The sequence below is a fragment of the Mesoplodon bidens genome, assembly GCF_964165515.1.
Source record: "Mesoplodon bidens genome assembly, contig: HAP1_SCAFFOLD_240, whole genome shotgun sequence".
Classification (NCBI taxonomy): Eukaryota; Metazoa; Chordata; class Mammalia; order Artiodactyla; family Ziphiidae; genus Mesoplodon; species Mesoplodon bidens.
In genome coordinates, this window is record NW_027671802.1 from 257682 (window position 1) to 283749 (window position 26068).

At 38.5% G+C, this 26068-nt stretch overlaps 1 long non-coding RNA gene and 1 pseudogene across 2 annotated transcripts in view; both read right to left on the minus strand.

The window, feature by feature from the left end:
• Positions 1 to 26068, minus strand: part of LOC308611035 (centrosomal protein of 78 kDa-like) — a 226863-nt pseudogene that overhangs the window by 195057 nt on the left and 5738 nt on the right. The window contains exon 3 of the transcript in view: positions 24757 to 24929. The product of the transcript in view is annotated as a centrosomal protein of 78 kDa-like (transcript). The remainder of the gene's footprint in view (positions 1 to 24756; positions 24930 to 26068) is intronic.
• Positions 88 to 3328, minus strand: LOC308611031. The gene is made up of 3 exons (XR_014014758.1): positions 2992 to 3328; positions 1066 to 1631; positions 88 to 410 (listed from the first exon to the last, which is right to left on the minus strand). It is a non-coding gene; the product is annotated as an uncharacterized lncRNA (long non-coding RNA).

The window sequence follows — 26068 nt, forward strand, 5'->3', positions numbered from 1 at the left end:
TTATGATACAACTGAGATATTTTAAAATTAAACGATAAAAACGTAAGAGTGTCTATGTGTAACTAGTCACACACTCTTTCTTCGTAAAGCCATATGTATGTAGAGATATATGTGGTGTGTATGTAAAGCCATACATACACTGTGGCATACAGACAGACATTCTCTTTCGAAGGTAAATAAAACAAAACAAAAACACAACGCAAAGAAAGCGAAACAAAAACACAACAGAAAAGAAAACAAATGCACAGTGAATAAAGATGACCATGGCCCACAAACTTCCCTTTGTATATTTGGAAATGAAATTTAACTCAAAAGGTTTATGGAAGATTCTAGTAATAAAAATTTGAAGAACTGACCTCACAGTAAGCAGCGGGTAGACATAAAATACTGTCCTCTTGTAATCCTTCCATCTATGTAATTAAAATGGGCACTCAATGGATCATTTAGATAACTTCATCCATTTTTATAAGCATAAACCAATATTTTTCTTAACATTGCAAAACAATTTGTCTTTGTGTTTTAATTAAAAGTAAAATATCTTAAGGAAATTCCTATACAACATCTATCATTCACTAGCAAGTTAAATACATACTCTATCCCTTTAAGCAAGGTTGGTGTTTTTGTTTTGTTTGTTTGTTTGTTTTTGGGGTGGAAAAAAAAATTGCACGAATCTCACAGACATGCGGCCGCTACACACCTCCACCAAGTATCACGTAAGGCAGTCTAAGCAGCGCTTTTAGGTATATTTGTTAACGTACAGTAACGGCAGAGAAATCAAAGCGATTGATAGGTAAATGTCATGCAGTCTTCTAGACATCCTTCGCAATAATTAAAACTTCCGTTATCAGCATTCGAGTGGAGTTCGCTTAAAATCTACAGAATAACTTCAAGTATCCACTTACGTCCCCTTACTGGACACATTTCAAACATTTCAATTATCCTAAGCTTCATTAACCAAATCAGCCCGGTGTCCTGCCCTATCATACCCCCGGTCCCCTCCTCTTCACACATTAAAAAAACCTGACAACTGGTCAGGCTCCTGAAATTCAGGTTGGGGGGGCTCACCTGCAATGCCCGCTGCTCCCGGCCGAGCTGACTGGAGTCTCCGTACAGTCCGGTAGCGACACACTTGAACCGGTCACCCACGTAACCAGCGGAGTTGGCGATTCTCTTTGCCAGCTTAGATGGCTTCGGGTTCAGAACTTTGCCATCGGTTGATCCTGCCTCGTCAGCTCCGTCTTTCGTGTAGGTGGGGGTGACGTCCACACTCGGTGGGGCACTGCCCACGCAAAACGGTTTGGGATCCTCTTGGGTTTTCCCGAAAGTGACCGCAGAGCCGTCGCTCCCCAGGGTCGGCTCCAAGAATGGAGTCGAGACCGGCGTCGCCAGATTCTCCTTGTTGGTTACCACTGGAACATTCTCCTTGCTTAAGTCGGAAACAGGCTGGCCCGGAGCCTGTTTGAAAGTATAGGCTTCGTGGAAGTCACTGATGCGCCCCAACTCCTCTCTCAGGGCAATGAAATCCCGGTGTGGCTGTAGGGCCACATTTTACTTTTTTATTTTTAATATATGTTCACATGTTTCCATAAAGGATCCAAGGTGGCCCATAACGTAAGGACACACAATATTAGCTTTAAAAAAACATGAAAAAAAAAAAAAGGGAAATCATGATCCTGGAAATGGGTTGCATCCTTTTAAGGGGTGAGAATAACAGAATGAGTGAGCCAAAGATTTGGGAAAGGATCTCACATTTCCAAATGTCCAAATCTTAAAATTGCACCAAGTGGGAATGTAGCTGTGGCAATATTAACCTGAGAGAGCTCTATGATCGTTTTCTTTACTCATCACTTGGTTGCAAGGTTATAAATGACAGGGTAAGTGAAGGAGGGCAAGTAGACAGATAAGAGTCATTTCCTGATTCTCAAAAGAAGGGGCATCACCTAGGGAAGGGGACTCCAAAACCCTACAGGAATCGTCTGGATATAGTAAAGTTTCTAGGTGGCAAAAGTATCTCATTTGACCCTAGGAGCCAAATGGAACTTAGAAAAGTAGTGAAAAGCTACTCAACTGAATGCAAGTCATATGACTAGGAGCATGTCAGTGAAAAGTTCAAGGGAAGATGCTGTGGAAGAGCAGTTCACCTTGTGGTTGAGCATCCTCAGAGCGTGCAATGCGAGGTGCAGTACCTGCTCTGTCTCACAGGGACCCTCCAACCTCTAAACGCATCTCTCCTGGGAAACTGAATTCAAAGAGTCAATTTAAAAAAAAGAGAGGGCTTCCCTGGTGGCGCAGTGGTTGAGAGTCCGCCTGCCGATGCAAGGGACACGGGTTCGTGCCCCGGTCCGGGAAGATCCCACATGCCGCGGAGCGGCTGGGCCTGTGAACCATGGCCACCGAGCCTGCGCGTCCGGAGCCTGTGCTCCGCAATGGGAGAGGCCACAACAGTGAGCGGCCCGCGTACCACAAAAAATAAATTAATTAATTAATTAATTTTAAAAAGATAAAAGTCTCTAGTAGAGAAATTTTATCAGAGCCTAGTATTAAGAGCTGTAGAGCCACAAGTTTCCCACAATACAGCCTTAGCAGAGGCTGTTAAGGCAGTGACAGAAAATTTGTACCGAGGGAAATAGCAGAAGAGTTTGCCTACAATTCACGAAAACGATCCCTGCACTTGGCCTGAAGGAAATCAGCAAAATTTGTAACAGCTTGTGTATTTGTATGCGGGATTCAGAATGAGTTTCATTTTTTAATTTCTCTGAATTATCACATAAGATTCAGAAGATGCTCTCTCTGCCTAGAAGCCACCCCACTGGGATAACTATGCCTACGGAGTGCCTTTGCCTATGACTCCTACTTGCTAACAGACTGGCAGCCTGGCCCCAGGGCCTGGTCGCTGCTCCCAGTGCAATGGTGGATATGGTGTCAACGGTTGCAAAATCAAAGCCCCTTACATCCTCTCCATGCCTCTGTCCCACCCCCAACCCCACTCACCATTGATGTTCAGGAAGGGGAAGGTGTCCTGGATGGGAACGTGGTGCTGTGACTGGTCCAGCTCATCTTCCTCATCTTCTTCATCCACACCATTATCTTTCTCATCCCAAGGAGCAGATCCAGTGGATCCTACCCGAGAAACACACACACACACACACACACAAAGGTCAAAAGTGAGGCGCTCACGTTGCACTGTCATCCCTGCAGCTGACCCACTGTTCAAGCTAGGCACTGCCAGCACAGAGGTTCCTTGGGTTCAGTGTGCACCCTCAATGCCAAAGAGTGGGAACCAAGGGTGTTCACCCCACTCCCAGCTCCTCCTACGGAGCCCCAGTTCAAGCTCTCATCCCCTCCCCTATCCAGGAGCTGCAGACCCTACTCCCTTCTCCTAGAAATCTTTTAATTCCTACTCTAAACCCCTTTCTACACATTCACATCCCTTCTAAGGACCCAAGGAGCACAGCTTCTCTCCTTTATAAGCTTACTGTGAAGACAGACCCTTCCCTCATGGCAGAGCCTCACTAGATTCACTGGAGGTCAAGTCTAAATTATCTGGCTCTTAGTCGGAACTGGCTAAACATTGAGTAAATATAGGGATCAGGTGGTATTCTCCTAGGAAAAAATACCATACAAATTAAATGATCACTTACCCATCATTTATAAAGAGAACTTAATAGCCTTCATAATGTCATGGCAATTGATTCTTACAACAGCCTTTGAAATACGCAGGAAAGATGAGAACCCAGATTTTATAGTGGAAGAAGCTGAGGCTCAAAACGTTGAATGACTTGATTCAATGTCCCGCAAGTAGTGAAATGGAAAGACCGAGGTTTATAACTCAGACCTTCTAAGTTTTAAGCCCTCCTTCTTCTAAACTACCTGGCCTCTCTTCTCAGTGTTGAGTCCCAAGAGAAGTTATTTTTTATAGAACTCAATACCCCCTCTTCTTTCTAATGCTTTACTGTTCCACTGGGTGGGCAGGAAGACTGTGCTGAGTTTATATCTTTTGTTCTCTGGGTTCTTTCTAGGGACAGCATTTCTTGCTTTATTTACCAGTCTTCAACTTTGTAAGCGAGGCGACTTTCAAGTCGACTATCGCTTTTAGGGTCCAGCCCGGAACCTGGCACACTGTCCACCTTCTCCCCAGCAGCTGGGGCCTCACCTGGGTTAATGATAGAGCCCTGGGGCTGGGAGATGTCACACACTTGATATATCTTCACTGGGTTCATGGGCACCTCCTTGGTGCCGTCGTACATCAGGTTGAATTCCCTGCTCTTGTTGAGCGCACAGCGGAGCTGGGCCTTCCATTTAGCTGGGTCGGGGTCGTCCACCCCTTCCTGGTACTTCCCCTGTCTCCACAGCCCAGGCCTGAGGGATAGGAAACTGCAGTGAGTGCCTGCTTGTTGCCCAGAAACACTGGAAAGTGTGCCCGCCCTACCTCGTACAGACACAGATACACACAGCCCTGCCTGACCGCCCCATCACCCCAACTCCAATTTACAGAGACTGCAGCAGAAAACACCATGTTGGGGACCAACAAGGCAGGGCCTGAGAGAAACTAAGCCAAATGCAAATACAGTATTTTAAAAAGAGGAGCCTCATCTCAAGTGCTTGTGCCAGCATCATCTGTCAAGACTACAATGGCCTTAATGAAGGGTGGAAAATAAAGAAAAATCTGGAACAAGTATACACCAAAATACTAATGGTAACTTTTGGATAGCAAGACTTCAGGTAATTTTGTTTTGTTTTGCTTGCCTTATTTGTTTTTCACATGAATTGCTTATATAATAAGAAGAGAAAGGGAGGTGGCGTATGATATGAAGAATTTAGGCTTGCTGTTCCCTCTCCCTTCAGTCTTTAATCTGATGCACAAATAACTGTTGAAACCAAGTACCTTTAGGAGTAGCAGCCCATAGGAGGGCAGGAAGCACGCTCTGGGGGTTCAGCTGGCCTCAGTGCGAGGCTGAGGGCCTCAAGTCCTAATAAACTCACACCACCTGCCTTTCCCTGCTTCCTCAAACTCCCACATTGGGAACATTTTGCTGGGAACACCAGTGGCTGGTGGCCTGGGCCAAAACCAGTGTGGCCCCGCCTCTCTGGTTTTCAATTTCCAGGTCTAACAGGCATCTATGTGTCTGTTCACGGGATATCAGCCCTCCTCCACTGTTAACGTATCTCAGATGTCTACACTTTCTTCAGGGCTGTGACGTATGTGCTGGTGCAGAAAAGGGGGATGTCTTTTGCAGAGGACTCAAGATCAAGAGAACGAGATGGACCGGCCAGACTGCTCCCACTTGATGTTAGGAAGATAAGGTGACCATGTAGTTAGAATTCTGCAGGGGAACATAGCCTATAGAGTCTATGGGTTTGCGGATCCACAACTTTTATTTTTTCAGTAATGCCAACCAAGCTCGTAAGAGACTGACATATAATCCAGAATGCCAGTCTACTCGTTTTCAAAGGGGGATAAAGCTGGTCAGTGACCAGCATGGTTAAGTCCAATAACCTGGACATAACCATGTATGATCTCAACCAGTAACTCCTGTATCTGGTTTCTAATGACAATTCCAAGAACATAAGACCCACTCAACATTTAAATCCAAATTTTCAGATGACTCCAAAGCTAAATGGAAATGATTTGATATTGAACTCTAAATCTGCATTATCTAGACTATCTCTTACCCAGTTGGGTAACCCAGAAGCGACAGTAAAAGGCTCCTGCTTTCCCAAAAATCACAGGGCGTAAAGATGAAAAGCACTGGAAAGGCAAGACCCCCAGTGAATTTGCAAAGCTGCTTTTGTGTCTTTTTCTTTTTGACCTTGAAGCCAGGTGAAATTCTAAAAATACAAATGTATTAATTTTTAAAACTTGACTTTACTGAATATTGTTCAGATCCCCAAGCCTACAAAAATAATTTTATTTTTTTAAAAATGCTCCCTCTTCAGACTATACTACAAAGCTACAGTAATCAAGACAGTGTGGTACTGGCACAAAAACAGAAAGATAGATCAATGGAACAGGATAGAAAGCCCAGAGGTAAACCCACGCACATATGCTCAACTTATTTTTGATAAAGGAGGCAGGAATGTACAGTGGAGAAAGGAAAGCCTCTTCAATAAGTGGTGCTGGGAAAACTGGACAGAGACATGTAGAAGTATGAGATTAGATCATTCCCTAACACCATACACAAAAATAAGTTCAAAATGGATTAAAGACCTAAATATAAGGCCAGAAACTATCAAACTCTTAGAGGAAAACATAGGCAGAACACTCTATGACATAAATCACAGCAAGATCCTTTTGGACCCACCTCCTAGAGAAATGGAAATAAAAACAAAGATAAACAAAAGGGACCTAATGAAACTTAAAAGCTTTTGCACAGCAAAGGAAACCATAAACAAGACCAAAAGACAACCCTCAGAATGGGAGAAAATATTTGCAAATGAAGCAACTGACAAAGGATTAATCTCCAAAATTTATAAACAGCTCATGCAGCTCAATAGCAAAAAAACAAACAACCCAATCCAAAAATGGGCAGAAGACTTAAATAGGCATTTCTCCAAAGAAGATATACAGACTGCCACCGAACACATGAAAGAATGCTCAACATCATTAATCATTAGAGAAATGCAAATCAAAACTACAATGAGATATCATCTCACACCAGTCAGAATGGCCATCATCAAGAAATCTAGAAACTATAAATGCTGGAGAGGGTGTGGAGAAAAGGGAACACTCTTGCACTGCTGGTGGGAATGTGAATTGGTACAGCCACTATGGAGAACAGTATGGAGGTTCCTTAAAAAACTAAAAATAGAACTACCATATGACCCAGCAATCCCACTACTAGGCATATACCCTGAGAAAACCATAATTCCAAAAGAGACATGTACCAAAATGTTCATTGCAGCTCTATTCACAATAGCCCGCAGATGGAAACAACCTAAGTGTCCATCATCGGATGAATGGATAAAGAAGATGTGGCACATATATACAACAGAATATTACTCAGCCATAAAAAGAAACGAAACTGAGCTATTTTTAATGAGGTGGATAGACCTAGAGTCTGTCATACAGTGTGAAGTAAGTCAGAAAGACAAAGACAAATACCGTATGCTAACACATATATACGGAATTAAAAAAAAATAAAAATGTCATGAAGAACCTAGGGGTAAAACGGGAATAAAGACACAGACCTACTTGAGAATGGACTTGAGGATATGGGGAGGGGGAAGGGTAAGCTGTGACAAAGCGAAAGAGAGGCATGGACATATATACACTACCAAACGTAAGGTAGATAGATAGTGGGAAGCAGCCGCAGAGCACAGGGAGAAAAGCTCGGTGCTTTGTGACCGCCTGGAGGGGTGGGATGGGGAGGGTGGGAGGGAGGGAGATGCATGAGGGAAGGGATGTGGGAACAGATGTATATGTATGACTGATTCACTTTGTTATAAAGCAGAAACTAATAAAAAAAAAAATAAGGGAATCTTGCCACTTGCAACAACTTGGATGAACCTTGAGGGAATTATGCTAAGTGAAATACGTCAGAGAGAGAAAGACACACACTGCATAATCTCACTTTTACGTGTAATCTAAAAACGCTGCTCTCACAGAAACCGAGTAGAATGGTGGCCGTCAAGGGCTGGGGAGTGGAGGAAATGGGGAGTTGTTGGTCAAAGGGTATAACCTTCCAGTTGTAAGATGAATAAATCCTGGGAGTCTGATGTACAGCATGGTGACTATAGTTAACCTCACTCTATTGCATACTCAAAAGTTTCTGAGATAGTAGATCTTACATGTTCTCATCACACACACACACACACACACACAAAAGGTCATTAATTGTGTAAGGTCATGGATGTGTTAACTAACCTTATTGTGGTAATCATTTTGCAATATATACATGTATCAAATTATGATGCTGTACACCTTAAACTTATACAGTGTTACATGTCAATTACATTTCAATAAAACTGGAAAGAAGAAAAAGATTCAAATGGAGAAGGGTGAGGCTGGTAGAAAAAAGCCACTGCATTGAGCAGTACCGAGGTGGGCGGAAAGCCATGGGGCTCTATTAGCACTGCTGGGGAGGCTCTGTTCCCACGTGTGGGGAGGGGGTAGGACAGCACAGCTGTGATCCTTATTGCAGACCCTAGGCAGCCTCAGGCAACTTTTCAAAGTTAGATGCTGAAAACCAATAAATGAAATTATACGGAAGAATTACATAAATGCCTTTATTCTACTTCTGGTCCTCTTGGCAACCTTTTCCATCTAAAAGCTGCACCCTGCAGTTCTCAAAGCAGGAACATTAACATGGATCAGAAGTTTCCAAACTTTTCATCATCAACCCCTACACCAAAAGAAAAGTTGAAATTTTATGACCCCTAGTATATGAAGTATCTTGTGTGTTTTTAATATTTATCAAGAGAACATTTAACAGTTACCTACTATGTGCCAAGAGAAAATAAAAATAAGACGCAGACTTTAAATGCAGACTTTGTTCCGGTATTATTCTTCCTTTTGACTTCAGTATAAGAACTATTGAGCTATTTGCTGTCCCAGTAAGGGGGTAAGCAAACAATTACAGAATCCTGTGATCTCTTCCCAAGTTTGCAACTATAGGGTTGGTCCTAGAATTGCTCAATAACTTTGTATTTTGATTTAAGGGGAAACTAAAAGAACTTCCTGTCCCAAAGTAACTCTGCTTTGTGGAGACTGGAGGTGCCGTGCAATTGACTCAAGATACTGTTTATTTGTTTAAACAGTTAAATGAGTAGTTTCTATTTAACAAGTGAGCACAAATTTTCACAACAGTACCTACCCCATGACATAGCTCAGACGAAAACTCTGAGTGAAAGGAAAACTATATGGGCAAAAAGTCCAGGTTCCATCCACTGTACATGGGATATTGATAGGCTTGTAAAACTTACAGAGGTACCTGGGGGTACCCAGGAACCATGGGTATTTAGTACACAGATCAGCAAAGGATGGTGGAAAATAAGACAACACCAGGTCAGGGGACAAATTAAGCAGGTGAAGCTGGTCCTTTATACTCTTTTCCCTTCTGATATACCACTGCTCTGTCATGTGCAGAATATGTTCTGTATCCTCAGTAGACCTACACACACACACACATACACACACACGTGTAACACACAAACATACACACATGCATGCATGTACACATACATGGAGTCCCCAGTCTTCTCAGTTAAAATTCAGCTTGTAGTAACTAAAGAAAATGTATAATGCCCTATATTTTATAGATTTTAAAAATACTTGCACTTTAAGAGAAAACTTTTAATGTCTGAAAATCCCTTCTGATGAAGGAAGTTATTTCTGATATTGGAGGTTGACAGTTTCACAGAGAAAACTTCAGGAGCACAGAGACATGCCTGACCCTCTCCCCATGCACCATCTGGGGAGAATTCACCAACACAGAGGCTCAATCCCTCTGCTAAGTCAAAATCAAGTATACCAACATCATTATTTCACAGAGAATACCCTACCTCATGTTAGGCATTCATATGTATTTTATTTGTTGAAGAGAGGAAGAAGATATAAAGGAGGGAATCATCCGAAATTACAGAGGACAGCATTTAAGTCAATATAGATATTTAAATTTAAGGTAAAATTCAATGATAATTTGAAATTATATGTGGAGTTTTATTTACTAAAGAATATTTTGCAAAGTTCAACTCCTATTTTAACTTATATTTTCAGAGAAGGTATTTGGTCCAAATGAAGAATACCTTCAATTATTGTTCTTTTATTGCAAGCAAAAAAGGATTTATACTTCTTTTCATGAAATATGGTTGTTTGACAACAGAAGGATAAATATTTTATATTTTTAGAAACAACAGTCAGGCTACTGATATTCTTAATTAGTTTTAATAAATATGAATGCTTCTTATCATCTACTCTTTAGCTTGTACCTGAGGAGTTGAATACCTCCGGGAAGATATGTGCTCCAGACCCGTAAATATGCAGTTCACAGAGCCCACTACCAGAGGGCAATAAAGAAGTCAAATCTTGAAACCATGGAGTGAAAATAGTGGGAGTTTAAATAAAAGCAACATTTCACAGTATGCTTTTCTGACCAACGTTATATCTAATAACTTAATGGATTGTATGTACATGGATTCTGAAAAGTCAGCAGCACACTTCACTGGTCAATATTCTATGATAAGGGGAACGTAATTGGAGTGTAGAAAAACAGTATACTTACATCTTAAAATTCCACCCTACAGAATCTACTACTCACTATTGAAACATGGTAAGAAGAATAGCTTTCTGTGTCTCAGTCACCAGTTAACATTTTCAAGAGTAGAATTTATCTTCCTATGATGCTCAAATACACAGGAAAAATGCATATCTAGGACAATGGATAAACTCTATATGACATGTGAAAATAATTCTTCAAATGGAAAAAGTGAAAGATCTACAAGGAACAGTTTTATATGCATTAGTGTGGATATATACATAAAGAGGCGCTAAGAAACATAAAAATCACTTCCAGGAAGTAATTTTAGGTAGAAGAGAATTAACATGGATGAGGAAGAAAAGAGAGTTGGTTTTAAGATAGTTTCATTTACTTGTTTTTTTGTGTTTATTTGTTTTATTTATTTGGTCTTTGGAATATAAGGCAACAGTGGCTTTCACATCCGTATCCCAGTGGAACAAAGGGACCGAGGTCTATACTGGAGCCCAGCCATTGTTTGACTAGCTTGTAATAATACTGGTGAAATACAGCCAAATCATTTGAACTACAAGCATCCTCTCTGACAATAATCTTAAGACATCAACATTATAAATTAAAGAAAGGAAGGAGAGAATACTGTTTTCTTTAGAGAGAAAATACAGATTCTGGATCAAATCAATAATGTCAGCAAACCTCATGGCTATAAAATATTCCGCTGCCTATCATTTAGATCATGCCTCTAGAAGAGGGAAACTGGGTGATAATTTCCCCAGGTTTTATATTTAATTCAAATATTTTAGATAAGAGGCATCTCTAGTAAAACACTGTATCATTGATTTTTTCCAAAATGATAGCTCACAGGAGTTCCTCTTTCCTTCTCAAATACATATGGGGAAATGGAGGTGGGTGGGTTAGAGGAACTATCTAAATAGAGCATAGTAATCAACAGTTTGTTTTTTTAAAATAGAAATTTCTATTTAAATTGTTTCCAGAGACAGAAACACACAGAGACAATTCCATGTGACAACAGTGGAAGAGACCAGAGTGATGCAGCTGCAAATCAAAAAATGCCAACACCAGTGATTGATGGCCACCACCAGCATCTGGTTAAGACAAAGAAGGATCCTCCCCTTGAGGTGTCAGAAAGAACATGGCCCTCTCAACACTTTGAGTTTGATCTTCTGGCCTCTAGAGCTGTGATAAAATAAATTTCTGTTCTTTTAAGCTAACAAGTTTGTGGTATCTTGTTATGGTAGCCCTAGAGATAACAGTATTTGATTCCTGAGATGGCAACTGTATTCTGACTATGTAATGACTATTCCAAGATGATCAACAGACACAAAGATAAAGAAAGGCAAAACTGAGACTAAGCCCAGTTCTTTGTATTCCCAGAATAATAAATGATTTTTTAATTAATTTAGATCTCTTTGTCTAACCCCTCTGCTTTTCAAAAGACTATGTGCGACCAATCAAGTAGTAATATGTTATACTTTCACTTTAATTCATCTCAAATTATTTCTAATTCCCCTTATGAGTTCTTACTTGACCCATGAATTATTTAGGAATATATTGTATAATTTCCATTTGTGATTTTCAACAAATTTCTTTCTGTTAACGATTTCTTATTGCATTCTGTTGTCATCTGAGAGCACTCTTTGTATTGTTTATATCCTTTAAAATGTACTGAAATTTGTTTTATGGCCTAGCATATAGTATATCCATGTGCATTTGAAAACAATGTATATTCTGATGCTGTTGGGTGGAATGTTTTATAGATGGCTGTTAGGTCTAGTTGATTGATAATGTTGTGCAAGTTTTTTTATTTTCTTGTTGATCTTCTGTCTGTTCTGCTATTGAAAGAAAGGTATTAAAGTATCCAACTATTATTGTAGAACTGTCTGTTTCTCTTTTCCGTTGTGTCGATTTTGCTTCATTGTATTTTGAAGTTCTGTTGTTAGGTGCATATAAGTTTATAATTATTATACATTCTAGATGGTATAATCCTTTTATCATTTTAAAATACCTTTGTCTCTAGTAAAAATTTTCATCTTAAAATATATTTTTTCTGATATTTTCTTAGCCACTCCAGTTTTTTTGTTGTTGTCTTGTTTTCTTTTGTTGTTACTGTTATGGTATATCTATTCCAACCCTTTACACTTCACCTATATATTTTCTTGACTCTAAAGTGGGTCACTTTCTTGTTGATGTTATATACATATATAACTGTATATTACATATATAATAACAAATTATGGCAGACTTTGAACTGGACCTTTTATTTTTTTCGGTACGCGGGCCTCTACCGTTGCAGAGCACAGGCTCCGGACACGCAGGCTCAGCGGCCATGGCTCACGGGTCTAGCCGCTCCGCGGCATGTGGGATCTTCCCAAACCGGGGCACGAACCCGTGTCCTCTGCATCGGCAGGCGGACTCTCAACCACTGCGCCACCAGGGAAGCCCTGAACTTCACCTTTAAATGAGTATGATTTAGACAGTAGAGCTTCCCTACCAAATGCAAATAACTCACTTGAACTCTCTTTTTTGTAAAGGACAGACCAATTCTGCCAAGGGGAATTCTTGAACTCATTAGATATGTGATATTCATTATAATTCGTTGCATTTAACACCACAGAAAGGACTTGATCAAAGGCTATTTTACTCTCTTCTTCCTCACTGGATGATTAGCTAGGTTCATTTTTAAATGGAAGATATACTCTAGATATTTAAATGTAGGGCATCTCTTCCTTTCAAATCTCAGAAGAAAGGTGTGCTTCAGTTTCCCTGCAGAAAGCTCTAGTATCTTACCCCCTTTTGAAAGAGGAACTAATCCTTCTTTCTCTATTCTTCTTTGTCTTCTTCCCTTCATCAGCAATGAGCCTCTTTATCATTTTTGTCAGCCCAAAGAATAATTTTTCTCTTTCCAGGCCATTCAAAAATTGTATACTACGAAGTAAATGGAAAGAGCTTTATTTATAAAAATAAAACAGCTATGGCATTAGTTCTTAAAGAGTATAAAATGTTGATCCCTCATTCCAACAAAAAGTCTTGTTAGCATTTAGGGTTCAATGAGAGGCAATAAACAAAAATGTTTTGGTGACTCATTTGACATCTTTACTAAAAGGTTTGAACTCATAATGGTGAATATCAGACATATTTGTGTTAGGCAATTAAAATTAAATTATATCTAGACGTATTTTAAATTACCATATTAACATTAACAAGTAATCTTAGAACTCATATTGAAAGTAAAAGGTACTTTTATACTTTATAATGAAAAAATCAATAAAATGTGCCTTTATGAAGAGAAAATGTAATTATAATACCAATTAATGTTAACTGGTCACTTTTTTATTGAAGTAGAGTTGACATACAATATTACGTTAGTTTCAAGTGTTCAACATACTGATCCAACATCTAAATACATTTGAATTGGTCACCATGATAAGTCTAGTAACCATATATCACCATACAAAATTATTACAGTATTATTGACTATATTCCTTATGCAGTAGATTGCATCCCCAAGACATTTATTTTATAACTGGAAATTTGTACCACTTAATCCCCTTCACCTATTTCTCTCAGTCCCCATCCCCCTTCCCCTCTAGTAATCACCAGTTTGTTCTCTGTATCTACAAGTTTGTTTCTCTTTTGTTTTCTTTGTTTTAGTTTTTAGTTTTCACATATAAGTGAAATCATACAGTATTTGTTCTTCTCTGTCTGACTTATTTCACTTAGCACACACCTAGTATTCTAGGTCAATCCATGTTGTTGCAAGTGAAGATATTTCATTCTTTTTTAGGACTAAGTAATATTTCATTATATATATGTGTATATATACACCACACCTTCTTTATCCATTCATCTATTTATGGACACTAGTTTCTTCCATATCTTGGCTAGTATAAGTAATGCTCCAATGAACAGAGGGGTGCATACATCCTTTCTTATTAGTGTTTTTATTTTCTTTGGATAGATACTCAGAAGTTGAATTGTTGGATCATATGGTAATTCTATTTTTAACATTTGGGGGAACCTCTGTACTGTTTTCCATGGTGGCTGCACCAACTTACATTCCCACTAACAGTGCACAAGGGTTCCCTTTTGGATGATGGCCATTCTGACAGGTGTAAGGTGATATCTCACTGTGGTTTTGATTTGCATTTCCCAGATGATTAGTGATATTGAGCATCTTTTCATGTGTCTTTTGGTCATTTGTATGTATTCCCAAAGCAATGTAACCCCTATCAAAATACCAATGGTATTTTTCACAGAATTAGAACAAATAATCCTAAAATTTGTATAGAATCATCCAAACAAACAAACAACCTCCAATAACCAAAGCTATATTGAGAAAGAAAAACAAACCTGGTGGTATGACATGCACTGATCTCAGACTATACTACAAAGCTATAGTAATCAAAACAGTATGGTATTAGCATAACAACAGACACATAGGTCAGTGGAATAGAATAGAGAGCCCAGAAATGAACCCACAGTTATGTGATCAATTAATCTACAACAAAGGAGGCAAGAACATACAATGAAATAAAGACAATAAATGGTGTTAGGAAAATTGGAAAACTACTTGCAAAAGAGTGAAACTGAATTATTTCCTTATACCATATATAAAAATAAACTTAAAATGGATTAAAGACTCACATTTAAGACCTGAAACCATAAAACCCCTAGGAAAAATACATTGACATCGATCTTAGCAATATTTTTTTGGGGTCTATCTCCTCAGGCATGGCCAACAGAAGTAAAATTAAACAAGTGTCATTATATCAAACTGAAAAGCTTTTGCAGAGAGGAGAAAACCATCACAAAATGAAAAGGTAACTTACTGAATGAAAGATTTTTTCAAATGATATATCTGATAAGGAGTTAGTATCCAAATTATCTAAAGAAATCATACAATTTAATATCAAAAACCCCCAGATATTCCAATTTAAAAATGGGCAGAGAACCTGAACTGGTTACTTTTTAAAGTGTTTGATACAGTACTTAGATGCATTCTTTTTTCATTAGCCTTGAATATCAATACTCTTAACATCTCCGTTTATAAATGAAGAAATTAAGGAATGGAGAGATAAATGACTTGTCTAAGGTACAAAGCTTATTACAAAAAAGATTATACTAAACCAGACCTCTGATTCAGATTCCTATACTTTAATCATTATGGCTTACTGCAGAAGATTAGAGACAGAATTTGACATTGAAAGCTTAGATTCCAGTTTTTAATGAGACTTCTTCACCATGCCTTTATGTCTAAGGGAAAAAATTCTGGTCTGTACTGCCATTAATGATAATACTGCTTTAGAGAAATGTTCTGGAGGGAAAGGATATTATTCAAATTTATTTTTAAAGTGTTTTTTTTGGTTTGACTTTGTTTCTTAATTTTCTCATGCTAGGATGGGAGGGCAAACAAAACCTAAACTAACAATACCAACTATACGTGAGTGTGTGTGTGTGTGTGTGTGAGTGTGCCTGTACTTATAAGTATGAAAATACAACTTACAAGAAAAGGCAAGGCCAGAATCTATAAGGCTAAGGATTTTGACTTTATCTTAGATGCAAGAGAAAGCAATTAAATGAAAAGATAGTTGTGTAGATACTAGGCTGTTCAAGTAGAGCAAAGGAGAAATGGTAGTGGCTAAGATGGTGGCAGTGAAGATGAAGAGAAACATTATATATGTGATGAGAGAGAGAGAGAGAGAGATGAGATTCCAGAGGACCTAATGATGCAGTCTATGCAGAAAGTGAACAAAAGGAAGGAACTGAGGATCATTCCCCGGTTTTTGCATGGAGTTACTTTTTGTGTGAATCATGGCACCATTCACTGAGGAAGAAAAGATTTGCAGGATGGGAAAGTTTGGAAGAAGGAATAATTGAAGTTTCATTTTAGACATCTTAGTTGTAGAGACGTCAAGCAGTGTTCCTCATATTTCTCCAATGAAAAGAATCACCTGGGGATCTTATTGCACATATGGATTATCACCTTTTCTGCTAGAACTTCTGGTTTGGTAGTCTCAGTTGAACACAAAGTACTAGATTTTCTCACACTGCAGAAGAAAAAAAAACACACTGAAGGAGGTGGGAAAGAGCTAACCTAAGTAACTTTGGAAAACAGTATTTTAATATACTGTAATTAACCATGCACAATATATACTGAAAAGCTAAAGACAAAAAGAAATGTACACAAATATTGAACTTGTTAGTAAATTTATTTTTCACACGTGTACAGGTTAATGATTTTTAAATATTTTATGTGTATTCCAAAATTGAGCAAATGAATAGACTGCAAATAATGAGAATCAGGTTTCTAATTGTTAAAGAGTGACAAATAAGGAAAGGGTAAGGGAGGCTAGAATAAACTCTGTGCTGTTGGATTGGAATCAAGGTATCAATTTGAATTCATATATCAATTTGAAGTTATATATATATGTAGATAGACAGATGATAATGTGTGTGCATGCACACATGTGTGTATATACACACACACCCAGATAGATAATATGAAAATAGAGATACTTGTATATTTTTATGTATTCGTATATATATTTTTAGCTCTCTCTGCTGAAAACACAATGAGGTAGCTTGGATAGTGATAAATCCACCTCATACCAAGATTCTGGTTTCTGAATACCATTATTAATGCAAGGAACAAGAACTCCATGGAGAAATGACTGATTCAAGGCTGAGACAGAGGAAAGTAAAAGATGGGCCTGGAGCATTTTGTGGTGTCAGAAAGTAAGATATTACTCCAAAAATTGTATGGCCATGTAGGAAAAATATAGGAGACAGCTGGAAGGAGTACCAGTGACCAAATATGGAACACTTTGAGAAACAAAACTATTAATGATAGTAATAAATTTTAACCCGTAGAATAAAATAATTATCCACAAGTTCACACTGATGTATGTATATATATGAACAAATAACCAGATAAATACATAAATGAAGGAGAAGAACAGCTCTTTCTTATACTCAAATTATAGTTAATAAATGTAGAGGGAATGATGGAAATAGAAAATGAACAATCATCAAACACCACAGTAATGGGTGGAGTCAAAAATTATTGATGGATGCTAAAATTAGTATGGGAAAATTAAACAAGAAGCAGAATATTTCAACAATCTCAAATAATTACAAAGGGAAAAATAGTGATTTTGCAGCTATCATTATAACTAAGTCATCAAAGTTAGCATCCCCAGTAGTGAGACATACAGATTTGTTTGTACCTCTAATATGTACTGAAAATGGCATAATATCTCTCCTGAAGTGTTCTTGTCAAGAAATACATATCCTCAGTCTAACCATGAGAAAATATCAAACAAACCTTATTTGAGAAAAATTCTACAAAATGACTGGCTAAGATTTTCCATTAGTTCAAGGTCATAACAGACAAAAAAAGACTGAGGAACTATCCTAGATTAGAGAAGAATGGGGAGATATGACAAGCAAATGCAATAAGGGATCCTAGATTTGAATCTGGACCACAAGACAATAGGCAATATTTGAATACGAGTCTATAAATCATTAGTAGCATTGTGACAATGTAAACTTTCTGCTTTCAATAATTATACTCTAGTAATAGAAAATGTTAACATTTGGGGAAGCTGAGTAAAGGGTATATGGGAACTCATACTGCTATGTTTGAAGTTTTTTGATAAATAAGATTTGATAACACAGTTTTATAAAAACTTAGTTTGGACATTTCTGAACCTCTTTTTTGTTTCCTTATGGAAGAAAGTTGCTTGTTTAGGGATAATACTAAATCAATGGGGGTAAGATTTACACAGGACCAACCCTAACATTCATAGTGTGTGGCGCAGGAAACAACTTTGAATGGCCATTTCAAGGAACAATATACTTAAGTGTATACAATGAGTAAAATGGATGAACTACACAAATTAATGAGTTGAAAAACCATAGAATCATAGAATTTTCTCACTGTAAAGGCTCTTACTTTCATAACTTTTCAGTTCCTATGGGTAAATACCAAAGAGCAGGATTACTAGATCACTGTATGGTAAAAGTACGTTTATTTTGTCAGAAACTGCCAAGTATCCCGCTAGCCACAAATGAGAATTCCAATTGTTCTGCATCATCACCAACTTCGGTATTTCAGTTTGGGGATTTTAGCCATTTAAATAGGTGTGTAGTGGTATCTCATTATCATTCTAATTCAAAATTCACTGATGACATGGAATGTGTAGCATCTTTTCATATGCTTATTTGCCATGTGCCTATTTTCTTTGTTTAACCATAGTAGTTTTGTTGCTTTTTTTTTAACCAAGGCCTGCTAACTCTTGTCCTCCTATGTCTATTTATGTTGTCTTTTTTCTTTCTTTCTTTTTTTGAACTTTTGATCATTTAGTCTTTTTCCTGGTTATGTCCAATTATTTTTTATACTAAAATTGGGCCTAACTTATTTTAGGAAACTATAAAGATACCTCCACATTCTGGATGTTGTTATCTTTCTCTTGAAAAGATTTACTTTGGCCCATGGCAGACAGTTACTATAGGGACTGGTAACCTTAGTCCATTCTCCGTTTGAGCTCATTCAAAGCCGTTTTTCAGTCTGTGTGAAGGTTGGTCTATTCCTGTCTTGTCCTTCCTCTACGGGTGTTGCCCTTTGGGATTACCATGTGAAAGTTTGGATTCTCCCTATTCCCAACTACCCTTGTATTTGTTAGGCTTTAAATGTAATGGTTCCCGCAGCCCTGTGAGACTAAAGATACACTTAGCTTGTCATTCCATTAGTTGTTGCCTTTAGCTTGAGCTGTTGCCCATTGGCTTCTGTGGTTAGAGTCTTTTGAACTCCTTGGCTTTTCAGTTCGTAGGCTGTAAGATTTGAATCAGCAAATGCCCAAAGGAGAAAAGCTGCACCAAATGTCAAGCTTGTGTATGTGTTTCCCTTCTCTCCACAACTTGGCCCACGTCTTGGTGTCTCTCTAACATTCAGATGCCAGCGAACAGATGTTTTCTTACTTTATCCAGCTTTTCTAAAATTTCTTTAGACTTCCCCTGATCTTATGTTATTATTGAACTACCATCTCAATTACCCCTAGGAAGAAAATTGACAATGTTATGTTTTTTTATTTTCTATATTACCTCAGTTTCTGTAGAGACCTTTTACCTCACTGTTCGGTCTAGTTCCTGTGTTAGCAGTTAAGATGGAGATAAGCTGGAGGCTAAGAATACTGGGGGGAAATCACTGATGAATGATATGTCTCGTTCTTTTTGTTTTTCCCCTCCTTATTTATTACTCTGGCAGCCTACACCTGCCTTTCTTCATTTGACCCAGTTGCCCAAATAAGAAACCCACTCTGGTAAAGACCTGACTTTACTCTCATAAATGTCTGCATGTTAGGATTAGCTAGATGATGAACACCATGACAGAGTTCTTTGTGTGAGACTTTTGCAGACTTTTGTTAGCCCTTTAGTTTGCCTCTTGCAAACGCTGCTCAGATTGTTGAGGTTTTCTAAGATTCTGTAGGTCAAACCTCTCTACCTGCATACCAGATGAGCCCTTCTCTCTTTCCTGACTTCACTTGTGGGAGGTTAGCCCTCGGTTCTTCTTTTTCCTCATCCAATCATAATTGTTCATGAATTCCAAAAGGCCCTCAAAGTATCTGTCGTCCCTTTCTCTCTTCTCTTTTTTATCAACACTGTTAAATATTAACCATATATTTGCATACCTCTTTCTTACTTACAGTGGAATATTGGAAGGCTCGATCATTAAGTGTGAGCCCCACCAAACTAGGACTCATACAACACTCTCCTCCAGGCCAAAACTTTTGATATCCACTGGGTTTTTTTTAATACTATCTTATATGTATCTAAATTTGTAAGGATTTAGTTAATGCCTGAGTTATGTGACAATAAGAAATCAGTCAAATTAGCACTACAGAAGTGCAGCTTAGACCTAGGGACCAGAACCAAGGACCACAAAAACCTGTTAACCAATAAGTTTCACTTGTACTTCATGTTTAACAACTGCTGAGGGTGAATGGGAAGTGAGGGAAAAAGAGTTTAACTTCATATCACAGAAACTTGCACTAAAATGAAGAGGAAAATGACCCAGTTCCTGGTTCAAGTCACTGTAATCTGCTTCAATAAAGAATAACAGCACACAAGGAAAACAAACACTATATGATAGGAACAATGGATAATTAATTACCAGATCAGGGAGGACAGATTACACTTGCTATGGGATTTCATTAAAGAAGGATTCCAAAAAGTACTGGCTTCTTCTGAGAAGACTTCTCAGAACAGGTAGCATTTAAACTGAGTCTTGAACAAGTATATAGAGGGTGGGGAACAGGCCTTCCGGGCAGGGAACAGGCACAGTGTCAGGAATGGCACAAAGGGCTTATGGAATAGGGGACAAAACTGGCTGAACACAGGAGTGCTACGTGTTGGGGAATATGGGGGAAGGCTGGCTGAGGTTGGTTAAATGAAACATAATTAGACGGAAGAGAAAGTAGGTGCAAAGACACATGGAAGACTGTAGAAAGCCCCTGAAGATGGAGGTCAGCATAATAATATGAAGAACTCAGTGGTACTCTGACACTGTATGAATGTCTAGGTTTAAAAAAATCAGGAAAACACAATAAAAGAATAAACTACTGATATAATGATATGTAACCAGAGGCCAGATACCAAAGAATACACACTGTGTGTTTCCACGTATGTCATATATGGTGATAGAGGTCAGCTTACGTGTTGCCCTGGGAGAGTATGGAACAGAAAGAAGTAACAGAGAACCGTGTAGGGTGTTAGAAATATTTTATAATATCTTGATCTGGTGTTGGATACATGGGTGCATAGAGATGTAAAAATTCAGTTATTAGCAATGCAGTTAACCTACTAGAGTTGTTTAAATATATGCGTACATTAAAAAAAAAACTCTAGTAGGTTAATTAGGCTGTCAGTTGTATAAAGTAAATTTTGGTCAAGGAATAGCCAAGGTAGTAATGCAGTAATAAGTTATAAATGTACTCACTGTGCTCTAGAATGTCACAATTGGAATACAACAAATATGTGTAAGAAAAAAGACAAATATTCAATATTGATGGTTGGATGAGCTGAATAAGTTAGATCACTCTACTTTCAATTTAAGAACTTGGCCAGTGTTTGGATACCTTTGAACAAAGAAAAAAAAGAAATACAATTTTTATTACGCATATGCTATGTATCAATCCCTGACTTATATTTTGACACATATAAACACGGGAAATATTGCACCTTGTAACTGAGACAATGAAGATGAGTGAGGTAGCTGGTTTTGACACTAGAGGCTGAGAAAACCATCAGCTCATAATTGTAAGAAGTCTGAAGTCGGAGGAAAAGAATCAAGAGGAAATAGTGGTAAGTGCCAGGAGCTTCTGGAAACTACATCAGAGATGAAGACTCCAGGATTGTTGAGCTTTCTAAGAGTCCCAATAACTCAGATAAAAACAGAGGGCTTAAAACTGAATCCTGGGGATATATGTATACATATAGCTGATTCACTTTGTTACACAGCAGAAACTAACACAACACTGTAAAGCAATTATACTCCAATAAAGATGTAAAAAAAAAAAACAAAAAAAACTGACGCCTGCAAAGTAACAGTTGTTAGGACAAACAGTAAAGAATTATAAGAAAAATAATCACATGCCTGTCCCAACAGAGAAATATCCTAAGCTCCATCTCACCATTTCTCCGATTGGCCTTTCACAAAATACAGTCCCATCAGCTGAATATAGGTTTGTCAAGTAACTGTGAGTAAGACTGAATTAAACAAAAATAAATCAATTCCTTCCTCCAAAACTTTTCAGAGTATGTAATGTAACAAAGTGAAACTTGAATTTCATGTCGGGATGTAGAGTACAGCTCTTCCCAAATGCTTGTCTTGTAACTACATTAACATCATCTAAAACCAGTGTTCTGCAGGACAGAGATTGTGAAACGCTGCTCTCATCATGTAAGATATCAAGTCTTTCTGAAAATCCATTCTTCCTTCTGCCCTTTCTCCTGTTGTCCCTGTCACCTGGAATGTCTGTCCTAAGCTCCACCTGCCAAAACCCTACCCATTTTTAGGATCCAAGAGATAATAAAAGGCTTACATTACTGAAAGGCAGAGAAAGAAATCCCTTCCTAGGGATCTACATTTCCTTCCTAGGGAAAAGAAAAATTGTAAAGTATACCACAGTGACCTTAAGTCTATGAATGTAACTATGTTGTGTTACTTTGAGTTCTGTAAAAGTCAATGTGCTACAATATACATGGATATAAATGTTTGATCTCTTACAAGTAGAACTTGCTGATAACTTTCATCATGAGCGAGGTTAATGATTAAGGGAGCCATTGTATTTGGCTCAGCCCTTATAACTAGGGAATATTAAAATTGGAAAGGTCCCTAGATATCAGCAAATCTATCCACCTCACATTCTAAGTAAGGAAACTGAGACCTTCATAGATTGGATACTTATGTTAACAAAGGAAAAGGATATAAGATTGGCAGACCTACCTTTTAGATTAAGAATTTTGAGATTTTTATAGACTACTAGGACATTATGTCCACTGATATTGAGACAATGTGTTTCTTAGTCATCATTTCCTATTGCACTGACCAAGCGAGGTGGCAGTCAGTAGTTGTACAAAGGGAAAAAGAAAACTTTAGAAACTCCCGATTTATATACACAGGGAAATTCATCATTCATGTTATTTAAGCTAACTGGATGCAGTTTATCAGCTACATTGAGGAATGGTGAAGTGAAGTGTCTTTACAATTAACATGTTAGTTTGTGCCATGACCTCCCTGGTGTTCAAGTGAGTTAACGGTTAGCACTCAACTAGGCACTTAAGAGTCCATTATAAATCTGGACTAAACGTTTATTTGTGGCATCTTTATTCTTCTTTGGTGCCCTTAGGCAGAATTAGCCCTCTTATGTTTTGATAAATTCAAGTATTAAACAGGGCTAAGGTTTCACAAGTTCTTTGGCCTAAACATGGGGGTAAGGGAGACCAATGAGCTGGAGTACTTCTAGATTTAAGAATGGTCAGATTGAGGAAGAAGAGTCTTATGCCAGAGGTGAAAGAAGACTGATTATAATTACCTATTTTTAAAAATTCCAACCCTTTTCAATGTTCTAAAGTGACCAGGAAGTACATGGGTATGCTAGGAAGTAAGGGAGTCAAGCAAGAATATTCTCTAAGAGTTTGTGGATGGCAATGAAGAGGAAAGGAAGATAGAGACAATCCTGGAAAAGGTTTTGGTTGGCCATAATAATGAAGTCAGAAGGAGAAGAAGAAGAAGAAGAATGACACATGAAATGGGAAAGAGAAAGCAAGAATAGAGAAGCAAAAGGGAGAGTAGAAAAATGAGACAAATTTGGAGAAGGAAATGAGGAAGAAAACTGGGTGAAAGAAGGAAGCACTGATGGTAGACCACCTGACACTCAAGCATTAACACGATGCACATTTAAGATGTGTCATCAATGGCCATGGTCATTACCCTCAAATAGTTTACAGTATGTGTTTCAGAGACATTTATAAATTGAAAATGCTATTAAAATAAGTGCCAGGGTATAAGTATTCATGGAATTGTATGGGAGAATAAAAGGTCCCCCGTCAAAGAGCCTTCTGAGACATCGGAAAAAAAGGAAAAACCTAAAAAGCATAAGACTCTTCCTATTTTCATTTCCAATGATACACACCAATCTTGATGATCAATCAGCGATTTAAATATCAACTATAAACACAGTATTTTATGAGCTGCTATGCAGTATACTATACTAGAGCAATAGAACAGAGAGGACCTCAAACCCTCTGTTCCCTCAAATTGAAAGGCAGTCTTCCTGACCTCTCCAGACCACTACTGGACACAGGGAACACACACTAATGTTTCAGGACCCCAACCAGCAGTCACCTGCTTAGTGATTACTTCCATGACACACCCTCACTAACACCACTGACTTTCCTGCTCCTACGGGACATGACATATATTTCCTATTTTAACACATACCACAGTGCATTATGATTGCAGGTAGATGTTCTAACAACTTAAAAGAGAATGATGACTTTTTTGCTCTTTACATCTTGTTATTTCCCTACTCATAATATTTCTTGAAGAGAAACCATAAAAATATAAACAAACACAAAAAACAGATAATATACAAAACGTGTGCTTTGCACCTTAACACAAACTTAAGTAAAATTAGTTCTGAGAGTATCCAGCATGACAAACTTCCATGGTACAAATGAGAATGGACCAAGGTTTGAGCAGGTACAGGAGACAATCCAGCAATGAACAACAACAAGGAAAGGTAGACAGGAAGTAACATGGTGTGTAGGAAATCACGAGACCAGTCTGATGGGAAGAGACTGAAACAAGACTGAAACTCACTTTCTAAACCTCCATCTCCAATTGGACAATTCACAAGACACAGGTGCACCAAAGTGGCCAAATAGTCAATCCCTTTAATGGGGAGGAACAGTTTAAAATTTTATTGCTTTAGTTTGCCCAAAAGCAACTATCAAATGTTGGCAGGACACAATGAAGGCTTACCTTTGTTAACATAGTTAAGTCTCTCTCTCTCACAACTAGCCCACTTGGCTCCACGTTCCTTAGCGCATCCGATGCACTTACACAGCGTTGATGGGCTTTACACAGCTGGAAGGTCACATCTTTATTTCTTATTGCAGGAACACAACATCTGGAAACTTTATTTCTATCGGAAGCTAAAGCAAGATTATTGTAAAATGAGTCATTTAAACCATACATTTTATCACCGTTAAAAAGCATCTGCTCTGTGCTAAGGATTAGAAATGACTCCTGTCCTTAAAGCCTCATTAAGGAGGAAGATCTATAAACTCAAAATTTCAATCACATGAGATAAAGAACCATAACCTTTAAGCACAGAAGTGCCTATGGAGGCCAAAAGTTATATCTAAGTGACGGCTTCATGATAACCCTGAAGTACAGTCTAGAAAGATGAGGCTATGCAGAGTTGGAGTAGGAGGTGCATTAACTGCACAGGGAGCACCTGTGCAAAGACACTCAAGCCTGACACCTGCTGGGCACTGTAAATACTGCAGGTGGGGATGACTAAAGACCAGGGGTCCAAGTGTGAGAAGAGACAGAAATAAAAATAGAGATGTTGGCCCAAGCAAGCCTGGGAGAGAGCATGGCTTGTATCCCACAGGTGATGAGGCCTGGGGCTACCACTGGCTGAGTAAGGGTGCCTCCGCTGATTAGAAAAAGGCGCCCCGCTGCTGAAGGACCAATTAGATAAAGGGAGTGATCACAAAAAGCTCCCCTTCCTCAGGGCCAAAGAGCCCCAGGAGGCTTGGCAAAGCACAGTTCAGATTACAGGCCTCTGTGCAGAGCACACACTGGGCGGCTAGTATGCACTAACTCTGTGTGGGCAAGCCATCAGCAGCATTATTTTAGGCATATCTTGTCGTGTTAGAAGATCACTCAACCCGAGTAGGCAGATGAACTTAGAGGAACTGAGACCAGGGGCCGCGAAACCACCCAGGAGTTTCTGCCATAGTCTGGGCAAAATGTAATGTGGATGAAGAAGCAAATTGAGGAGGAGGCCAAAATTTACAAGCTAGACCCACTGGATGAAAGTCATAAAGAAAGTTCAGTGAAGGAATTCTGAAGAGAATGGGCTCTGCATTTTTCTTACAATCAATGTAAAATATTAGGCAAAGTTAAGTACAGTGGCTTTTAAGGTCCCTTCCAGCTCTAATTTCTTTTGATTTCTAACTTATTACTCTGGTTAAGTAAAGTCCCTTCAGAGGTACAGAACAGTTCCTACACCTGAATGGGATGCAAAGTATAATGTGACTTCTCTTCACCAGGGGATGAGTTG